Source organism: Mirounga leonina, unplaced genomic scaffold, assembly GCF_011800145.1.
Source record: "Mirounga leonina isolate KUSES-001 unplaced genomic scaffold, KU_Mleo_1.0 Mir_151, whole genome shotgun sequence".
Lineage (NCBI taxonomy): Eukaryota > Metazoa > Chordata > Mammalia > Carnivora > Phocidae > Mirounga > Mirounga leonina.
This window is the reverse complement of record NW_023270377.1, coordinates 92,908,174-92,927,112: the sequence shown is the minus strand read 5'-3', so window position 1 is coordinate 92,927,112 and position 18,939 is coordinate 92,908,174. Positions and strand designations below refer to the sequence as shown.

At 40.7% G+C, this 18,939-nt stretch overlaps 1 protein-coding gene across 1 annotated transcript in view; it reads right to left on the bottom strand.

The window, feature by feature from the left end:
* TMEM163 (transmembrane protein 163) overlaps window positions 1-18,939 on the bottom strand; it is a 226,354-nt gene that overhangs the window by 142,922 nt on the left and 64,493 nt on the right. The gene's annotated exons all lie outside the window — the stretch shown is intronic.

Genomic DNA, 18,939 nt, shown 5'->3' with positions numbered 1-18,939 from the left:
AATTTAGACCCTTTTGTCACACCATATGCAAAAATTAACTGAAATGAATAATAAACCTAGATTTAAGAGCCCGAACTATAAAGCTTGTGAAAGGAAATATAGGATAAAATCTCTGTGACCTTGGGTTGTCAAGATTTTTTAGACAGGACACCAAAAGCACAATCCTCAAAAGAAAAAGTTAAGAAACCAGGCATGATCAAACTTCAAATCTGTGCTTCAAAAGACACCATTAAGAAAATGAAAAAAACAATCAATACTGGAAAAAACTGCAAATCCTATTTCAGATAAATGACTTGTACCTAGAAAATACATACATATATATATATGTATGTATATGAATATGTATCTCATACCATTCAATAAGTCAAACAGGCAAATGATGTGAATAGACATTTACCAAAGAAAACATACAAATGGCTAATAAGCATGTGAATATATGCTCAACAATTCCAACCATGGGGAAAATGCAAGTTAAAAAAACAATGAGATGCTACTACATAGCCATTAGAATGGCCAAAATCAAAAGACAAACAATAACAAATAGGAGGTGTAAGATTTAGAAAAACTGGAACTCTCATGCATTGCTGGTGGGAATGTAAAATGGTACAGCCACTTTGGAAACCAGTTTGACAGTTTCTTAAAAAGTTAAACATAGAGTTACCATATAATCCAGCAATTCCATTCCTAAGTATAGACCCAAAAGAAATGACAACATACATCTACACAAAGCCTTGTATGGAAATATTCATAGCCACATTATTCATAAAATCCCCAAAATGGAAGCAATCTGAATGTCCATTAACAGAATGAATAAACCAAATGTAGTATATCTATACAATGGAATACTATTCAACAATTAGAAAGAACACACTGCCCCCCACATATACGTCAACTAATATTCAACAAGGGAGCTAAGAACACTCCATGGGGAAAGGATGGTCTCTTCAATAAATGGTGCTGGGAAAACTGGACAGCCATATGCAGAAAAATGAAACCAGACACCTATCTTACACCACTCACAAAAATTAACTTAAAATGGATTAAAGACAGACATTTAAAAAAATAAAAGACTTAGACATAAGACCTGATACCATAAAACTCCTAGAAGAAAACATAGGGAAAAGTTCCTTGACATTGATCTTGGCAATAATTTTCTGGATGTAACACCAAAACACAGGCAAAAAAGCAAAAATCAACAAATGGAACTACATCACACTAAAAAGCTTCTGCAGAGCAAAAGAAACAATTAATAAAATGAAAAGGCAACCAATGGGATGGGAGAAAATATTTGCAAAACAAATACTGAATAAGGGGTTACTATCCAAAACATATGAAGAACTCCTACAACTCAACAACAACAAATCCAATTTTAAAAATGGGCAGAGGAACTATATAGATGTTTTCCAAAGACATCCAAGTGGCCAACAGATTAAAAGATGCTCAACATCACTAACCATCAGAGAAATACAAATCAAAATCACAGTATCACCTCACACCTGTTAGAATGGTTATCACCAAGAAGACAAGACATAACAAGTGTTGGCAAGGCTGTGGAGAAAAGAGGAGTGCACTGTTGGTGGGAATGTAAATCAGGTTAGCCAGTATGGAAAACAGTAGAGAGGTTCATCTAAAAATTCAAAATACAACTACCATGTAATCCTGCAATCCCACTTCTAGATTATATCCAAGGAAATGAAAACAGGATATCAAAAAGATACGTGCACTCCCACGTTTATTGCAGCATTCACAGTAATCAAAATATGGAAAGAACCTAAATGCCCATCAGTGGATTAATGGATAAAGAAGATGTGGTGCATATGGATAATGGAATATTATTCAGCTATGAGAAGGAAATTCTGCAGTTTGGGACAACAGGAAGGGCTTTATGCTAAATGAGATGAGTCAGACAGAGGAAGACAAATACTGTATAGTATCACTAATATGTGGAATCTAAAAAAGCCAAATTAGGGGGAAAAAAGAGAGTAGTACAGTGGTTACCAGGGACTGGACAACGGGGGGAACTGAAGAGATGCTGTTTAAGGATACAAACTTGAAACCAGTACGTAAGTAAGTCCCAGTGATGGAATGCACAGGAGAATGATTACAGGCAACAGTACTGTGTTATAGACTTCAAAGCTGCTAAGAGACTAGATCATAATTATTCTCACCACAAAAAAGAAATAATAACTATATGATGTGATAGAGATGTTAGCTAACGTTATGATAGTAATCATACTGTGCTATCTATATGTTTATATCAAATCAGCATTTTTTTCCTTTTTATTAACATACAATGTATTATTTGTTTCAGGGGTACAGGTCTGTGATTCATCAGTCTTACACAATTCACAGCGCTCACCATAGCACATAGCCTCCCCAGTGTCCATCACCCAACCACCCCATCCCTCCCACCCCCCACCACTCCAGCAACCCTGTTTGTTTCCTGAGATTAAGAGTCTCTTATGGTTTGCGTCCCTCTCTGGTTTCATCTTATTTCATTTTTCCCTCACTTTCCTTATGATCCTCTGCCTTGTTGTTCAGATTCTACATATCAATGAGATCATATGATCATTATCTTTCTCTGATTGACTTATTTCGCTTAGCATAATACCCTCTAGTTCCATCCACGTCGTTGCAAATGGCAAGATTTCATTTTTTGATGACTGCATAATATTCCATTGTATATATATACCACATCTTCTTTATCCATTCATCTGTTGATGGACATCTAGGCTCTTTCCACAGATTGGCTACTATGGATACTGCTGCTATAAAAATTGGGGTGCACGTGCCCCTTCGGATCAGCATTTTTTGATCACAAAATGTCAATTATATTTCCCACACAATAATGTATGTCAATTTTTTAAAAGAATAAACCACCAATACTTGCTACAACAGGAAAGTCAAAAACGTCATGGTAGATGAAAGAAGCAAAACACAAAACGTTCATATTGCACGGCTCCATTTATATGACATTTCCAGAAAAGGCAACACTACAGAGACAGAAAGCAGATCTGTGGTCACTTGGGGCTGGGAGCAAGCACTGACTGCAAATGAACATGAGGGAACTTTCTGGAGTGATGAAATGTTTTACAACTGGATCACGGTCACTTAACTTTACAAATTTTACAACTGGTAAATTTTATATGCAAATTATATTTCAATAAAAATCACAGTTTGGACGGGAGAGCAAATATGTTTGTTTTCCATCCCTATATGGCCTCTGCCACTTCCACAGTGGGGAATCAATGGCTTCACTTCCTTACAGGGAGGATGCAGATTGCTGTGATGAAACACGCCAAGGTCATTTTGCTAAATTACAGCAAAGGCTATGTCTTCGCATCACGAACAGACTGGTGAAACGGAGTTACACTGAAGCATTTGGCTTCAGAGAGCAAGAGGTGCCAAGACAGTAGAGTCTGCTATTCTTACTGGGGCAGATGAGAGGGCTTTCTACTTATCCCACCGACTTAAAAGCAAATGGCCCGCAGGAAGTACTATGAGAAGAAAACTACAAATGCAGCACAGACAAGACAGGTTCAGTTATGGCGGACATTGACTTTCATTGTACTAAATTAAATTATTCTCTCAAGTCCTGAGAAACTATCAGCCCACTTGCCGAATGAAGCGCCGGTTGCACAGAAGCACACTGTTTTAATATTAAACAAATCTCCTTTGCCCACCAGGAGAAGAAAGTACAAAAAAAGAAGGCAGAGAGGTGGTATCTAAAACCCACAAATGAGCAAGACATGTTCTCTAACCTCTGACCCCAGCGCCACCAAGTTCCTAAGAAGGATTTTCAGTAAACTGCCCCAATTCCTCCCTCCCATCCTGTTGTGTGTGTGTTTCTCTCTCTCTTCCGAAGATTTCTGATGGTGGTGCAAAAGAAAATATGAAGGAATAGAAACCTCATGTTCTCATGAAGGCTGGCTTTGTGTGTTTCTTCCTCCGTAAGTGCAGACCACAGATTCTGCTAAAGCCACTCAACTCAGTCTACACAGCCAGTACCTTACTTAAATACATCTTATGCCTTCCATTTACACTTTGTCAAGCAGCACTCATACCTGAGGACTAGATGCAACTAAGAATTCTAGAATGTTAGACAAGGACAGGAAAGAAGCATCAAGTGTACAGAGAAGTTTCTCTACTTTCTTTAAAATATATATCTGCTATATTTAAAGAAATCAATACACACTCATTGCCAAAAGTAGACTAAATAAATGAGGATAGGTAAGAAAACAGAAATCACCCCTAACCCCATCTCCTAGGATCAGTCACCAACCTTTTTTTCTGCCTGAACTACAGACTCATTTCTTAATGGAATGACGCTGTACACACATATTTCCCTTCAGTGGGAGGAGAGGTGGGCTTGTGATCACAAGTCACGTGCAGTTCCCAGCCAGACTCATGGAGCACATGGGGGAATGAATACTGGAGAATATCAGCAAGAATATAAGGCGGGGATACATGGAGAGTGATTCCGACTTTTCCTTTAGGTGAGATGTGGCCTTGCTGGGGGTAACTTTAGCTCAAAATCCAAACAGGCCCCGAATGGCTGAAAATATTGCCTATCAAAAAAAAGATCATTGCATAGGTCATTCCTGAATAGTGACAGGAAGGGACTGTGACACAGGACAAAATGATGCCTAAGCTTTTCTAATCTGGCAAGCTTATACTTTCAACAGACAGGGTCAACAGCTTATCGGAGAGCCTGTTGCAGGGGGAAGCACCTCACCCCGCCAATCATCTCCCTGTGAGGACAGCCTGTCTCCCAGACCCATTTACAGACTGTGAGCTTTTCCCTAGTGTACTCGTTTCCTACTGCTGCTGTAACAAATAACCATATATTGAGTGGCTTAAAATAGCACAGATTTATTATTTTACAGTACTAGAGATCGGAAGTTCATAATCAGTCTCACTGAGCAACACTCAAGGTGCTGGCAGGGCTGCATTCCATTTAGAGGCTCTAGATTCTATTTTCTTGCCTTTTCCAGCTTCTAAAGGCTACCTGCATCCCTTTTCTCACTGTCCCACATCACTCTGTCCTCTGCTTCTACCATTAAATTGCCTTCTCTGACCTTGACCCTCTTGCCTCCCTCTTAGGAGCTCTGTGATTCCATGAGACCCACCCAGAAAATCCAGAATAATCCTTCCATCTCGATACCCTTAATTGCAATTCATTGTAATTACAGGGATTGTGCATTTTTATATGTATATCGGTCATTTCTGTTTGTTTTTTGAATTGAAGTGGCATTTCAGTTAAAAGAATAGAAAGATGTAATACATTAATGTTGGGGAAGTTGCAAATTTCTTTGAAAGAAAGAGGTTTCTATCTTTTTCTTTAGCTGTATGATCTTGGGCAAGTTAACTAACCTCCCTGACCTCATTTTTTTCATCTGTAAATGAGAATCATAACTATGCACCTTTGGGATTACTGTAAGGCTCAAACTAGGCAGCACATGATAAGTTTCTAGAACATGATTGGGACCCAAGAACTAGAGAGTATCATCACTCCTAAAACCCCTGCCACACAATCAGCCTATTTCAAAGTCATAGCTTTCAAAGTCTTAGCAAAAAGACCAAAAAAAAAAAAAAAAAAAAAAAGCCTCTAAATAATATGCCTTTTATTTCCAGCATTTTCTAATCAGTGACCGTCCTACTACATATATCTGAATGTCCTTTATTAAGTCTCTCATCTCCAACGCAGCACTGTGCGGAGAATAAGAGATGCAGGAAGAAGGGGGCAACACCTGATACTGGAAAATGACAGTAAGAAAGACACAAGCAAATAAGCCAGATATGGGCCCAGCCAACAAAGCCACCTCCACATGGAAACTTCCACTGTGCTCTTGGAGAGTCACACGCCGATCCCGAGAGTGCGGTAAGAAATAAGACATTTCTGCAGGGCTGAACAGGGGTCTGACAGCCAGGCCCCCCTCCTCCCCTCCCTCCCCCCAGGTTTAGTTAGCTGTCACACAGTCACCATGGCAACCCTCCGTCAGAAGACACACCACCTCCAGTCTGAAGCAGGCAGACTGTCCTCTTCAACACTGTAAAATGTCTAGAATGCTTTTTGAGACTAATTTTTTCTATCTGTGCTCTGTGTGGAGACGTGTGAGAGAGAGGAAGGGGGAGTTCTGGCTGTTAATGTGTGGCTCAGTAGATTAAACAAAAACCATCACAAACACACACAATACGGGAACTAAGACACACTATGCTAATGATAGAAGTAAAACATTTTGACAGCCTCACTCAGCTAAGTGTCAAACACTTGAGGGAAAAAAAATTGGTTTAAAAAAGAAAATCAGCAACCAAGTACAAATAAGAGCCTAAAAGGAATGGATTAAAGGCAACCCAGAGCCTCTTCAAGGCATAGAGAAGGACGCCCCAATAAAAAGGAAAAAGCAGACCTCAAAGAGGTTGACCGGATCTTTGATGGGGGTGGGCTAGAGCTAGACCAAGGTGGGCACTGAGCTTCTGACTCTCACAGGCAGGCAAGGGGTCAAAAATAAAGAGAGCTTGTTCAGTACTCACAGCCAACAATAAAGAACACCACGACATGTGTAATGTGGGCAGGCAGGCACGCACACACCTTACAGACACAGCACACAGCACTTAACTCTAAGTGGAGCCATCACCACTTACCAGTTTCCACAAAACTGCCACCCACCCATGCGTAGAAAATTCCAGAAACACAGGTAACCTGCACAGCCAGCTGGGTCATCTTCCTCTCACAAAACATCTCACCACACACTTACCCAACATGACAGGAGAAAGGGGCGCATGCCCCTCGCCCTAAATTAAAAAGTGCCCCTGTTCTAGAGCCTCTCTCACTGGAACAGCCTTCAAAGGCCTTTTGGCCAGACTGATGCCCCGGAGAGGGAAATTAAAATTTTAGTCCTGGCAAGGAAGTCAAATAGCACAATGACGCTGCACACAGCAAAAGATCGCTTTCAAGTCTTTCTGGCAACAGAAAGGAAATCATAAAACAAGACAATCACTTTTAGCCCAGCCAGTGAAACAGAAAAGCAAGCAGAGAAACACAGGGCAAAATTATTTTTTTCCTCATCTATTTCTCCAAGGCCAAGAAAGGAATGAGTTTGCAATCCTTGCACGGGTCTGACGGGTGGGTGATGGGCAAGAGCACCGAGCTGCAGACACTCTCATGCCTCCCCAAGACCCAGTCTCCTTTATCCCTTGCCGTGAGTACTCCAGTGCTGATGGGACAGCAATATGCCATGTTAGGCTGCCGGATTCCCAGCCGCCCTTGCAACTGAAGGTGGCCATGCGAACCAGAACTGGCCAACGAGATGCCAGCTGGGCATGCTCTGACCTTGTCCTTGTCCCTCTTCCTTCTGCCAAGCCCGGGGGGATGGGGGGAGGGGGGGCTGCTGTCCCTGGAGGGGAAAACTATCCTATGAGCAGGACAATGAAACTCCCATACTGCTAAGGCTAGAGAAGCAAAAGCTAGAGGGCCTGGGCCCCTGACAGCATTGCAGGCTGCCTTCAATGGACTGAGCTCATTCCCAAACAGTGATTCTCCATATATTAAATTATACTTTTCTCTTTTTGCACCTGGTGGCATTCCAAAGCTCACCTGTGGAGAAAAGGATGGAAGAAGGAAAAGAGCAAGACTCAATGATCTTGTTTTCCCAACCTGCTCCAAACACTTACATGGTGAAAGGTCACCCATCCACCCCCACTTGGTGTCTGCAATTGGCAAGGGGCGCAGACTGGGTCATCGGCATCCTAAAAGAACAAGTACTGTATCTGCTGTAGGATTTACCTGTGTATACTCGACCAATCGTGTGATCTCCACACCAGCTTTCTTACTTTGTCTTTGGTGTTTTTAACATGACAAACTCTCCAAATTTAAAGTACTACTCAACTAGGTACATTTGCTGGTCCCAAGAACAGCAAACATTTCCACCTTCCAGCTACCCAGGCTTTACCCTCATCAGGCTTCAGGAAGTTCCCCAGAAAAAACCTGTCAATGAGGTACTTAGAGGATAAAGAGAGGGGAAAAAGGCTTCACTTTTAATTCCTCTGGTTATTTAAAGCCCATGTTTATCCCACATACACACGGTTTCCACTTCCTTTGAACTTCCTCCCTGCAAATTCTTTCAAATGTTCTAATAATGAGATAGAAACCCAGAGAATTACTGACCCAATGTGATGAAGGTGGATATTATTTTAAATTACACACATTTTAAGCCTCCATAATGATGTTAATTATCCCCATTTGCTTAAACACTAAGAAAATGAAAACAATCTTGCATCTCAGAACACCTCTTGAAAAAGAACTAAGTCCCCTACTAAATTAAGTTATAAGTAAAATATCAGGTTTATAATACTCATTCAATTAAAATAAGATTTTGAGTCATAATCTGCTCTACGTTAGGATTTCTCAGCCTCAACGCTACTGATATTTTGGACCAGATCATTCTTTGTTGTGAGGACTGCCCTATGCAATGAGGGAGTTTAACAGCATCCCTTGGTAGACAAAATGTCTCTAGACATTGCCGAATGTCCTCTGGGGGAGCAAAACCACCCTCCAGTACTGCTGCTCTACCTGAAAAGAGTCACTATCCACACCTACTTTACAGACGATAAAACCGAAGCCCAGAATAGCCAAGAGGCAGGTCCAATGTCATAGAGCTAAATTAGCAGCCAAGACAGGGTATATGCCATTGGAGCTACTCCTTCATTCTTTGTGTTTCAACACACTGAACTGGCATGTGTTGGGACTTAGGCGGAAGACAACAGTATTTTAACTTGAATGTTACCAAAAGCATCGTTCTTTTTCTAGTTCCTTTAGGTATAAGATCAGGTTGAGATTTTTGTTTTTTGAGGTTGGCCAGCATTGCTATAGATTCCCCCTACTTAGAATAGCTTTTGCTGCATCCCAAAGATTTTGATCATTACGTTTTCATTTTCATTTATCACCATGTATTTTTTTTATTTCCTCTTTGATTTCTTGGTTATTCATCATTAGTAGCACATTACTTGGTATCCATGTATTTGTGTTCTTACCAGACGTTTTTGTGATTGATTTCTACTTGCCTACCACCGTGGTTGGAAAAGATGCATGATAGGAGTTCGATCTTTTTGAATTTATGGAGACTTGATTTGTGGCCCAACATGTGATATATATATATTTTTAAGATTTTATTTATTCATTTGACAGAGATAGATATAGCAAGAGAGGGAACACAAGCAGGGGGAGTGGGAGAGGGAAAAGCAGGCTTCCCACTGAGCAGGGAGCCCGATGCAGGGCTCGATCCCAGGACCCCGGGATCATGACCTGAGCCAAAGGCAGATGCTTAACGACTGAGCCACCCAGGTGCCCCAACATGTGATATATTCTGAAGACTGTTCCATGTGCCCTTGAAAAGAAAGTGTAATCCACTGTTTTTGGATGGAATGTTCTGCTCTAATGTGTCATTCAAAGCCTGTTTCCTTGTTGATTTTCTGTCTGGATGATCTGCCCATTGAGGTAAATGGGGTATTAAGATCCCCTACTATTAGTGTTATTACTGTCAGTTTCTTCTTTTATGTCTGTTAATAGTTGCTTTATGTATTTAGGTGGTCTCACATTGGGTACAGAGGTATTTATAACTATTATAACCTCTTGTCAGATTGTCCCCTTTATCATTATGTAATGTCCTTCTTTGTCTCGTTATGGTCTTTGTTTCAAAGTCTATTTTGTCCTATATAAGTATTGCTACTCCAGCTTTCTTTTCACTTCCTTTTGCATGGTAAGTGTTCTTCCATCCCAACTGGAGGAGATTATGCTAAGTGAAATAAGTCAAACAGAGAAATACAATTATCATATGGTTTCACTTATTTGTGGAACATAAGGAATAGCATGGCAGACATTAGGAGAAGGAAGGGGAAATTGAAGGCGGGGGCGGGGGGGCAATTGAAGGGAGAGATGAACCATGAGAGACTATGGACTCCGGGAATCAAACTGAGGGTTTTAGAGGGGGGCAGGGGATGGGTGAGCATGGTAATGGGTATTAAGGAGGGCACATGTTGTACGGAGCACTGGGTATTATATGCAAACAATGAATCATGGAACACATCAAAAACTAATGATGTATCGTATGGTAACTAACATAATTAAAAAATCATAATTTTTTAAAAAAATGTTCTTCCATCCCTTCACTTTCAATCTGCAGGCGTCTTTAGGTCTGAAGTGAGTCTTCTGTAGGCAGCATATAGATGGGTCTTACTTTTTTATCCAGTCACAGACATAAAGGAAATAACTGATTGGAGCATTTAGTCCATTTACCTTTGAAGTAATTATTGATAGATACATACTTACTGCCATCTTGTTACTTCTTGCATGGTTGTTTTTGTAGTTCTCTGATCTTTTCTTCTTCTCCTGCTCTCTTTCCTTGTGGTTTGATGGCTTTCTTTAGTGTTATGCTTGCATTCTTTCTCTTCATCTTTTGTGTACTGATTATAGGTTTTTAATTTGTGGTTACCATTAGGTTCATATGTAACATCTTACATGTATAGCAGTCTCTATTGAGTTGATGGTCATTTAAGTTTAAACCCATTCTAAAAGCAGTAAATTTTACTTCCCCCCACCCCACTGCACACACCTTTTATGTATTTGAATCATATCGTATATCCTTTTATTTTGTGAATCCCGTGACTGATTTTTGTATATATAACTGATTTTAATGCTTTTGTGCTTTAGCCTTCCTACTAGTTTTATAAGTGATAAATCTATTTTTATTATATGTATATGCGACCTCTCAGGGGTCCTCACAGGGAAAACACCCTAGAGTTTGGTGTGATTGCAGCCCTGGCAGATGGACTGAGAATAGTCATCTGGTCTGACTGGTAACACTGCCCAACCACAAGCCTGTGGTGGCCCCAGACAGACCCTCTAACAGCACAGGGACCAAACCCTGCCCAGTGAGCCCACAAAAGGCAAAGTGGGCCATTACACCCAACTGGACTGAAGGCAAATGTAGCTCAGCCACAACAGTAAGGTACACACAGCCCACACAGGAGATACCCCTGAAGTGCATGATTCTGGTGAACATGGGGCATTGCACTGCAGGGCATAACAGGACCTCTTCCTTATAAGGCCACTGCCATCAAGATCGGGAGAGGTAAGTGACTTTCCTAAAACACAGAAACATAAACAGAGAGCTGGACAAAAGAAGGAGACAGTGAAATATGTCCCAAATGACAGAATAGAATACAATCGCAAAGAGCTAAATGAAATGGAGATAAGCAATATGCCTGAAAAACAATTCAAATTAATGGTCCTAAAGATACACACTGGACTTGAGAAAGGAGCGGAGGATCTCAGTGAGACCTTCAACAAAGAAAGAGGAAATATAAAAAGGAACCAGTCAGAGATGAAGAACTCAATACCTGAAATAAAAAATAAACTGAGGGAATAAGTAGTAGACTAGAGGAAGCAAAGGAATGGATCAGCAAGCTGGAAGATGGAGTAATAGAAAGCAATTAAGCTGAACAAGAAAAATAAAAAAGAATAATAAAAAATTAGAATAGATTAAGAGAACTCAGCAATACCATCAAGCATATTAACACTCATATTACAGGGATCCGAGATGGAGAAGACAGGAAAAAGGGGGCAGAAAATTTATTTGAAGAAGTAATAGCTGAAAACTTCCCAAATCTAGGAAGGAAACAGAAATCCAGATCCATGAGGCCCCGAGATCCCCCCCAACAAAATCAACCCAAGAAGGCCCCCACAAAGACACATCATAACTAAAATGGCAAAAAGCAGTGATACATAGAACATTTTAAAGGCAGCAAGAGAAAAGAAAACAGTTACATGTAAGAGGAAACCCCATAAGGCTATCAGCTGACTTCTCAGCAGAAACTTTGCAGGCGAGAAGAAAGTGGCATAATATACTCAAAGTCATGAGAGGAAAAAACCTGCAATCATGAATACTCTATCCAGCAAGACTATCATTCAGAATAGAAGGAGAGAGAGAATTTTCCAGACCCAACAAAAGTTAAAGGAATCCATGACTACTAAATCAGATTTACAAAATGTTTAAGGGAATTCTTTGGGCGGGGGGGGAAGGCCATAATCAGGAGTAAGAAAATTATGTAGGGAAAATACTTTACAAGTAAGTGCAAACATAAAATAAAAGTAGATTAATCACTTATAAAACCGAAGGTATGTTTTGAAGAATTCAATACCATTAATCAACAGTAGGTTAGAGATACTGGCATGAGAAACTTGTTAAATTTCATGGTCAACCATATGACTTTTCCCCTACACTCCCACTCAGACTAATTCAACCAATATTTATTAAGCATTTTCTAGGCATCTTCACCATTCGTTAAGCAAAGAAGAGTACCTGCTTCAGCACATTAGCAGTGCAGTGAAGTGACAGTGGGACAAGTTCACCAGTCACCACAGCACAAGGAAAGAGCCAAGTTCCATAAGAGAGGTTCCAACAAAGCAATATGGAGCCTCAGAAAAGGGAAAATTCACATCAGCTTGGAAATCATAGAAATCAGAGGAAAAAGCAATTGAGATGGGCTTTGCAAGATGGTTGAAGCATTCTAGGAAGAAGGTGAGAAGTAAGGAACCACTTATTGGACCACTGAATTACCTAACTGCCTAGGAACCAGTGAGTTTCTAAACAGATAAATGATATAAATGATGCTCTATTTCCAAGAAATTATTTCACTGTAACAGCATAAATAAATTAGGGAAATGATGGACTGGAATGCTGTCACTGACCGTGTTGAGAAGCCTTCTCAAGTACAGTCTGGCCAAAAGGAGAGAGTACCATGAGGCAGTCTGTCATTCCTGGCCTGGAAGACTAAAGACAGAAAGTGAAAATTTTACCAGTGTAAGCAAAAGGCATTGTGAAGGCTGGCCTGGAACTGAAGTGGCAGGAATGGGATACGCTGAGACAAACACAGAAGATGATGCAGACATGAGTTGTTGAAAGGCAAAGGAAGAGGATGAGGAGGAACAGGACCATCACCTCCTAAATCTTAGTGAGTGGAAGAACTGTGGTACCATGAACATAAACCTGAGTTTGGGAGAAAAACTATCCTAGGGAAGAAAATGAGTTTGTAATTTCAGGGGGACACTTGAGAGAAGTCCAAAAAGACATCAGAAAGAAGGGGGTGGAGCTCTGAATAAAGATCAAGACCAAGATTTTGTTCACAGTGAAAAGCAGGTTATAGATTTGGTGCTTTCTGTGTAAAGTTGGCTCTTCAAGCTTTAACCATAGATAAGATCCCTGAGAAAGGGGTGAGAACGAAGTCTTGAAAAATGCGTAGGTTTAAGATGCAAAAGAGGAAAGGTAAGAAAAAGAAACCACAAAGGAATTTTTCACTCTAGGTGGACAAAGTAGGGCAGCCAAACATAGGCAAAAGTTCAAAAGCACCAGAACGATTAAATAAGATGAGGCATAAACGTAAGCCTGTGGTTTACCAGCTAGGTCAAAGCTAGGTTGGGTTTTGATGAGGCAGCAGCAAAGCATAAAACTAAGAGACTGCTCTCTGGAGTCAGACAGACCTTGACTCATATCTGGGCTTTGGCACTTGCCAAGTATAAGACCTGCGACAAATTACTAACCTGCTCTCTGCCTCTTTTTCCTCAATAAAATGAGGATAATACCATTCTCTACATGTAAGCTCTGGGAGATTAAGCATGTAAAGCACTTAGCCTAGTGATGGGCCCTCACCAATAGCACGCGCTTTTCAACACCCTCTCCCCTGCTCCACTGACACCACAGAAGCCAGGAGAGGGAGTGACTTAGCTCTCCTCTGCACCAAGAGCCAGGTGAGGGAGGCACTGAGAAAGGTAGGTCTGTAATACTCCAGCTAGTGGTATTTGCTGAATGGTTGACTCCATGTTGTGACATGAACACTGAGAAGCACCGACCAAAAGAAACCACGATCACGGGGTGGACATGAGGAAGGGGAGTGGGCAAGCAATTTAATACAGTACAGCAGGGATCAGCACAACATTTTCCAAAAAGTGCCAGATAGTAACTATTTTAGGATGTGAGGGCCATATGGTCTTTGTCACAACTACTCAACTTTACCTTGCAACGTGAAAGCAGTCACAGATGATATGTAAGTGAACGGATATGACTATGTCCCAATAAAGCTTCTTTTACAGAAACAGGCAGTAGTTGGCAGGTAACCCACAGTGCGCTGCCCCTTGCAATAAAAGGTGGAATAAGGCCAAACAAGGCAAACATTCTAACTCCAGCTGCTCAGTTTAGAGAAGGTAACACAGATAGGAGAAACATACTGAGATAAGTAAGACCAAATTTTAAAGAATCCCAGCCAGCACAATCTCAAGTGTAACAGCTGGCTTCATCTTTAGTGTTTCATTGTTTTTGGAGAAGGGGAAGGAGGAGGATGAAAAGAGTGGCTGAAAAACATTAAAAGCTCTCATGGAAAATAATAAACAAGTTAGAGAAACACAGAAGTAAAAACATTCATGAGTGTCCATCTATCTACACTGCAAATTGAGACAATTTCAGTCTCTGATTCCTTGCTAAGCTTCCTGGGCTGATTTGGAAAACAGAAATAATACTACCTTATTTCCTGGTGACAGGGACTACTCAATGCTCAGTGCTTCCAGCCCTTGGTTCAATGAATCCCTGAATTTCCCCAAAAAAAATTTCCCCACTCTCCCACACACACCCCCAAAAAATGCACCTTAAGATGCCTTGTACTTCCTTTGCTAAAGGGATAGAAATTCATTCTTCTTTGTCTCTTCCCATCATTAATTAGTTGAGGGCCATCTGAGGTATCTCAGAATGACAAAACCTTCCCAACAAGAAGTCAAGATCATTGGGATGACAAAGTTATTACTATACTTGGAAGGACCAGAGATCAATATAAAATACTGCAGGAGTCCAGGGAAACACAAAGATGAACGACTGGTTTTATCAGCATGTCATTACTGTCTTTAGCAGGAGAGATAAACAAGGAAACACTCAATAAGCTTATGTAGAAAGAGATAAATGTGAAACCCAGACACTGATAAAGGGCTCAAAGTTTCTGCAAGCAGAGGGCAACTACCTACAGTCAGGAGTAAGGAGAAATGAAGACTTCAGCCTACCTTTAATAGTAGGCAGGATGGAAAGACAGAGATTAAGAAAAAATGTACCAGAGGAAAAGACCACATGAGCACGGGCACACATTTGAGTCAGCTAGCAGAGACCATGCAAAGGACAGAGGGTTGATATTCAGAGGGGAGAGAGCAGAGTGGCGTGCTGATTGTTAAAATCTCCCAAACCTCCTTATCAGAAGGTAAAAGGCTGTTACCCCGGTCCTCCCTCTCCTGCCTTATGCAACTCTGTCACCATCACTCTGCCCACCCTCCCTCCCTGCTCCACTCATGGAACTTTCCAAGTGTCTCCTCAATCCAGTGATTAAAGTGAGAGAACAGGACCAAGTCCAATGTCTGTTCAGTCTGGGCTGTGCCCACACCACAACACACTAATGGTTAGAAATTTATGCCTTTCTTCGCTGGGCTTAGGCTGGCTAATAAAGACCCTATAAAGGAAAGGAGTAAGAATGAGGCTGGAAATACCCACTGATACCAAATCTAAAGGCATATTAACAGAAATCTGGATCAGTAATCCAGACTTGCTTTCACAGTCCATTAGAAGTGCTTTTAAGTTTTGTTACCTTATGTATTACCTAAGTTTTCTTTAAGAAAAATGTAATATACCTGCTTTAAAAATAAACTGTACAAAACAGTTAAGTAACCTTCCATAAATACTTGATGAATATTCAAAAATATATATAAATTCATCCTTTTTTAAGTAGAAATATACTAATACATACTATTCTGTGTTCCTTACTCATTTTTCAACTTACCAATACACCTTTGAGCTTGTTCATATTAATATATACACACCTCATTATTATTAATAGCCATAGGATATTCTATTCCTTTTATGGATCTACTGTAATTTATTCAAGCAGTGTTCTGTTGATGGACACAGAGGTTATTACCCCCATTTGCTAGTACAAACAACATGATGACAGACACATTGTGTCTGTCTTTGTGCACAGACATCTATATAAATTTGCAAGATAAATCTAGTAGAAGTGGAAATGCTGGACATGCACCACCGAAAAGAATGCACCATTCAAGGTTCCTGAGTTAGTGGGAGAGGCAGGAAGACAAAATGGGGAAAGGATAAGAGACATCAGTGTATTGAGGTAGGAAATCTGGACTAAAGACTCTAAAGGATTAAAGGAAGGGAGATGATGGAGAAAGACACTTTCAGGCTCCAACAATGTGCAAGTGAGAGTACCTGCCCAATGGCTGGGGAAGAAGAGAGTACAGGGATGTCAGGACCAACACAAGTGAAACTACAGAGGAAAAATTAACTGAGTTAATAAGCAATGACATGGGGACAGGAACAAGGGAAAGGGCAGGTAGGACAGTGAAAAAAGGAAGAAAAACAAAGGTTCATGTAGTGCTCTTAAACCCGAGATACCAGGACATGGGAACCAGACAAAACTCTCAACCTGGGATGCTCTGTCTTGAATGAAGGAGAGTTCCATGTTGTACACAGTGATGCTCAGACGTCTATGGGACAACCAGGTAGACTGTTTTAACTGTGGCTGGAAATGTCTCACTGAGCTCAGGAGAGAAGACAGGAATGGAAAGAGGGATTTAGGCAACATCCACAGAGATGGGTGGAATCAGATAGGACCACCCAGAGAGAGAAGGGGCAGAGTGCCAAAGCCACCTCTCTTGGATCACCAACATTTAGGGAGTCAGGATGAAGCAAGCATACAGAAAGGGATGGGGTGGGGAAAAACAATGGTGGGGCATGAAAGTCAAGAGAGGAGTGAGCTAAGCTAAAAGGTAGCCCAGAGGGAGAGGTAAGTCCACAGCAGAGGAGGAAAAGGATGATCTGGCAGCCAGGCCCCACAGTCTTTCAATACAACTGGAAAAGACACCAAAAGAAGGAAAAGAAGCAAGGCTGGAGTTGCATTCAATCAAGCTGGCACTGAGCAGAATGGACACAGGAGCTGAAGAAGAGTAAAATGGAAGTGGATTTTTCTTAGGATAGTTCAGAGTTTATAGACTGAAAAGAAGACCTAAGTGAAAAGAGCAGAAAACGGACAAAAAGACCAAGTAGATAAAAGAAAGCAAAATCTCAGAACTCTTGGCCTCAAATGCCTCATTAGCATGACCGATAAGAGATTCTGGTGGTTTACAAATCAGCCCTCTGTCACACTGTGTAGACACTACCATGGTTTCTTTTATTTGTGGTTTCTTACTTCAATTCCAATTTCCCATTTCTGTTAGTCTTTTGCTACCATTGGAGATGCTGTGAGCCACTAATCCCCACTGGTATTTCTGGGGTAAGAAAAGCTTCTGAGAGGCTCACAGCAAAGTGTCACTGACACAAGCTGGCATCTAAATGTCCTGTATTTCTGTATAATCTTGTCCACGGAGGACTCTTTTGTCCAGTTACGGCAAACTGTCTGCTAAATCAGAAATAAAGATCTAGAAAATGCCACAAAAACAAGCAGCAATGCAAATGGCATGCAACTCTCCCCAAGGCTCAAGGTATTAAGTAACTTCCAAATTATTGCTGGAAATAAAATGAAAAAAATTTTTAATATGCCCCATGTCTCCCAGGGAAGGAAAATGTTAATGTCTCTTTAGTTCATTCCTTCACTGTCAGGTCAGTAACATCATTAAATTCAGCAAGTTACTTCTTTCAGATATTAAGTCATCTTCTTACTTCTCTCCCAGACACAAAGTATGCATGCAATTCAATTTTCCTTAAGAGAACCAGGTTCCCCAGGTTGTAATTTATCCAAGATTGGTTCTCTTTAGCACTACTTCTACTTACTAGAAATATAGCTCTAATTTTTAAAGTACCAGTTCTGCAGTCAGTACCAAGGCAAAGATTAAAACTCAAGTCAACAAAATGAGAACATGAAATGCAAAATCAAAAATTGCAAACAGCCCCAAAGATAGAAAAAGGATGAACCATTCTTTGAGACATATGTGTAAAGATGGCAGAGGTGAAGGACCAGTATGTTCCTCCCTTCAATAATACCTAACAAAATGATGAAAAGTGACCCCAAAAGGCAAAGAAAGGAAGAGAGGGAGGAAAAGGAAATGGGTAAATTTTCAAAAAAGAAAGTTTACATGCTATTTCTTTTCAGTTTGGCAACATACTGAAAATTCTCACCCACACCCATCAATTTAGAGAGAAGCAAGATGAGGAAATGGTTAATAGACTAGAAAAACCAAGCAAAATGACATTGGCTGGGATGAGTTTTCACCGTCACCATAATATCTCCAAGACCTCAGTGGCAGTTGGAAAACTGCCAGAGCTGGTTATATGGGCAGCTCTCTGTGAACTGGGGAAATCTTTCAAGTCTGAGTTTAGCCCCACCCCATGGGAACAGACACATCCCTAACTCTGAGGGTGTAAACCCTGATTTAAGACATTTAACCAGGAAACAAACTGAGGGTTGCTGGAGTGGTGGGGGGTGGGAAGGATGGGGTGGCTGGGTGATAGACATTGGGGAGCGTATATGATATGGTGAGCGCTGTTAATTGTGTAAGACTGTTGAATCACAGACCTGTAGCTCTGAAACAAATAATACATTATATGTTTAAAAAAAAAAGAAAAAGAAGATAGCAGGAGGGGAAGAATGAAGGGGGGCGGAATCAGAGGGGGAGATGAACCATGAGAGACTATGGACTCTGAGAAACAAACTGAGGGTTCTAGAGGGGAGGGGGTGGGGGGATGGGTTAGCCTGGTGATGGGTATTAAAGAGGGCACGTTCTGCATGGAGCACTGGGTGTTATACGCAAACAATGAATCATGGAACACTACATCAAAAACTAATGATGTAATATATGGTGATTAACATAACATAATAATAAAAAAATTAAAAAATTAAAAAAAG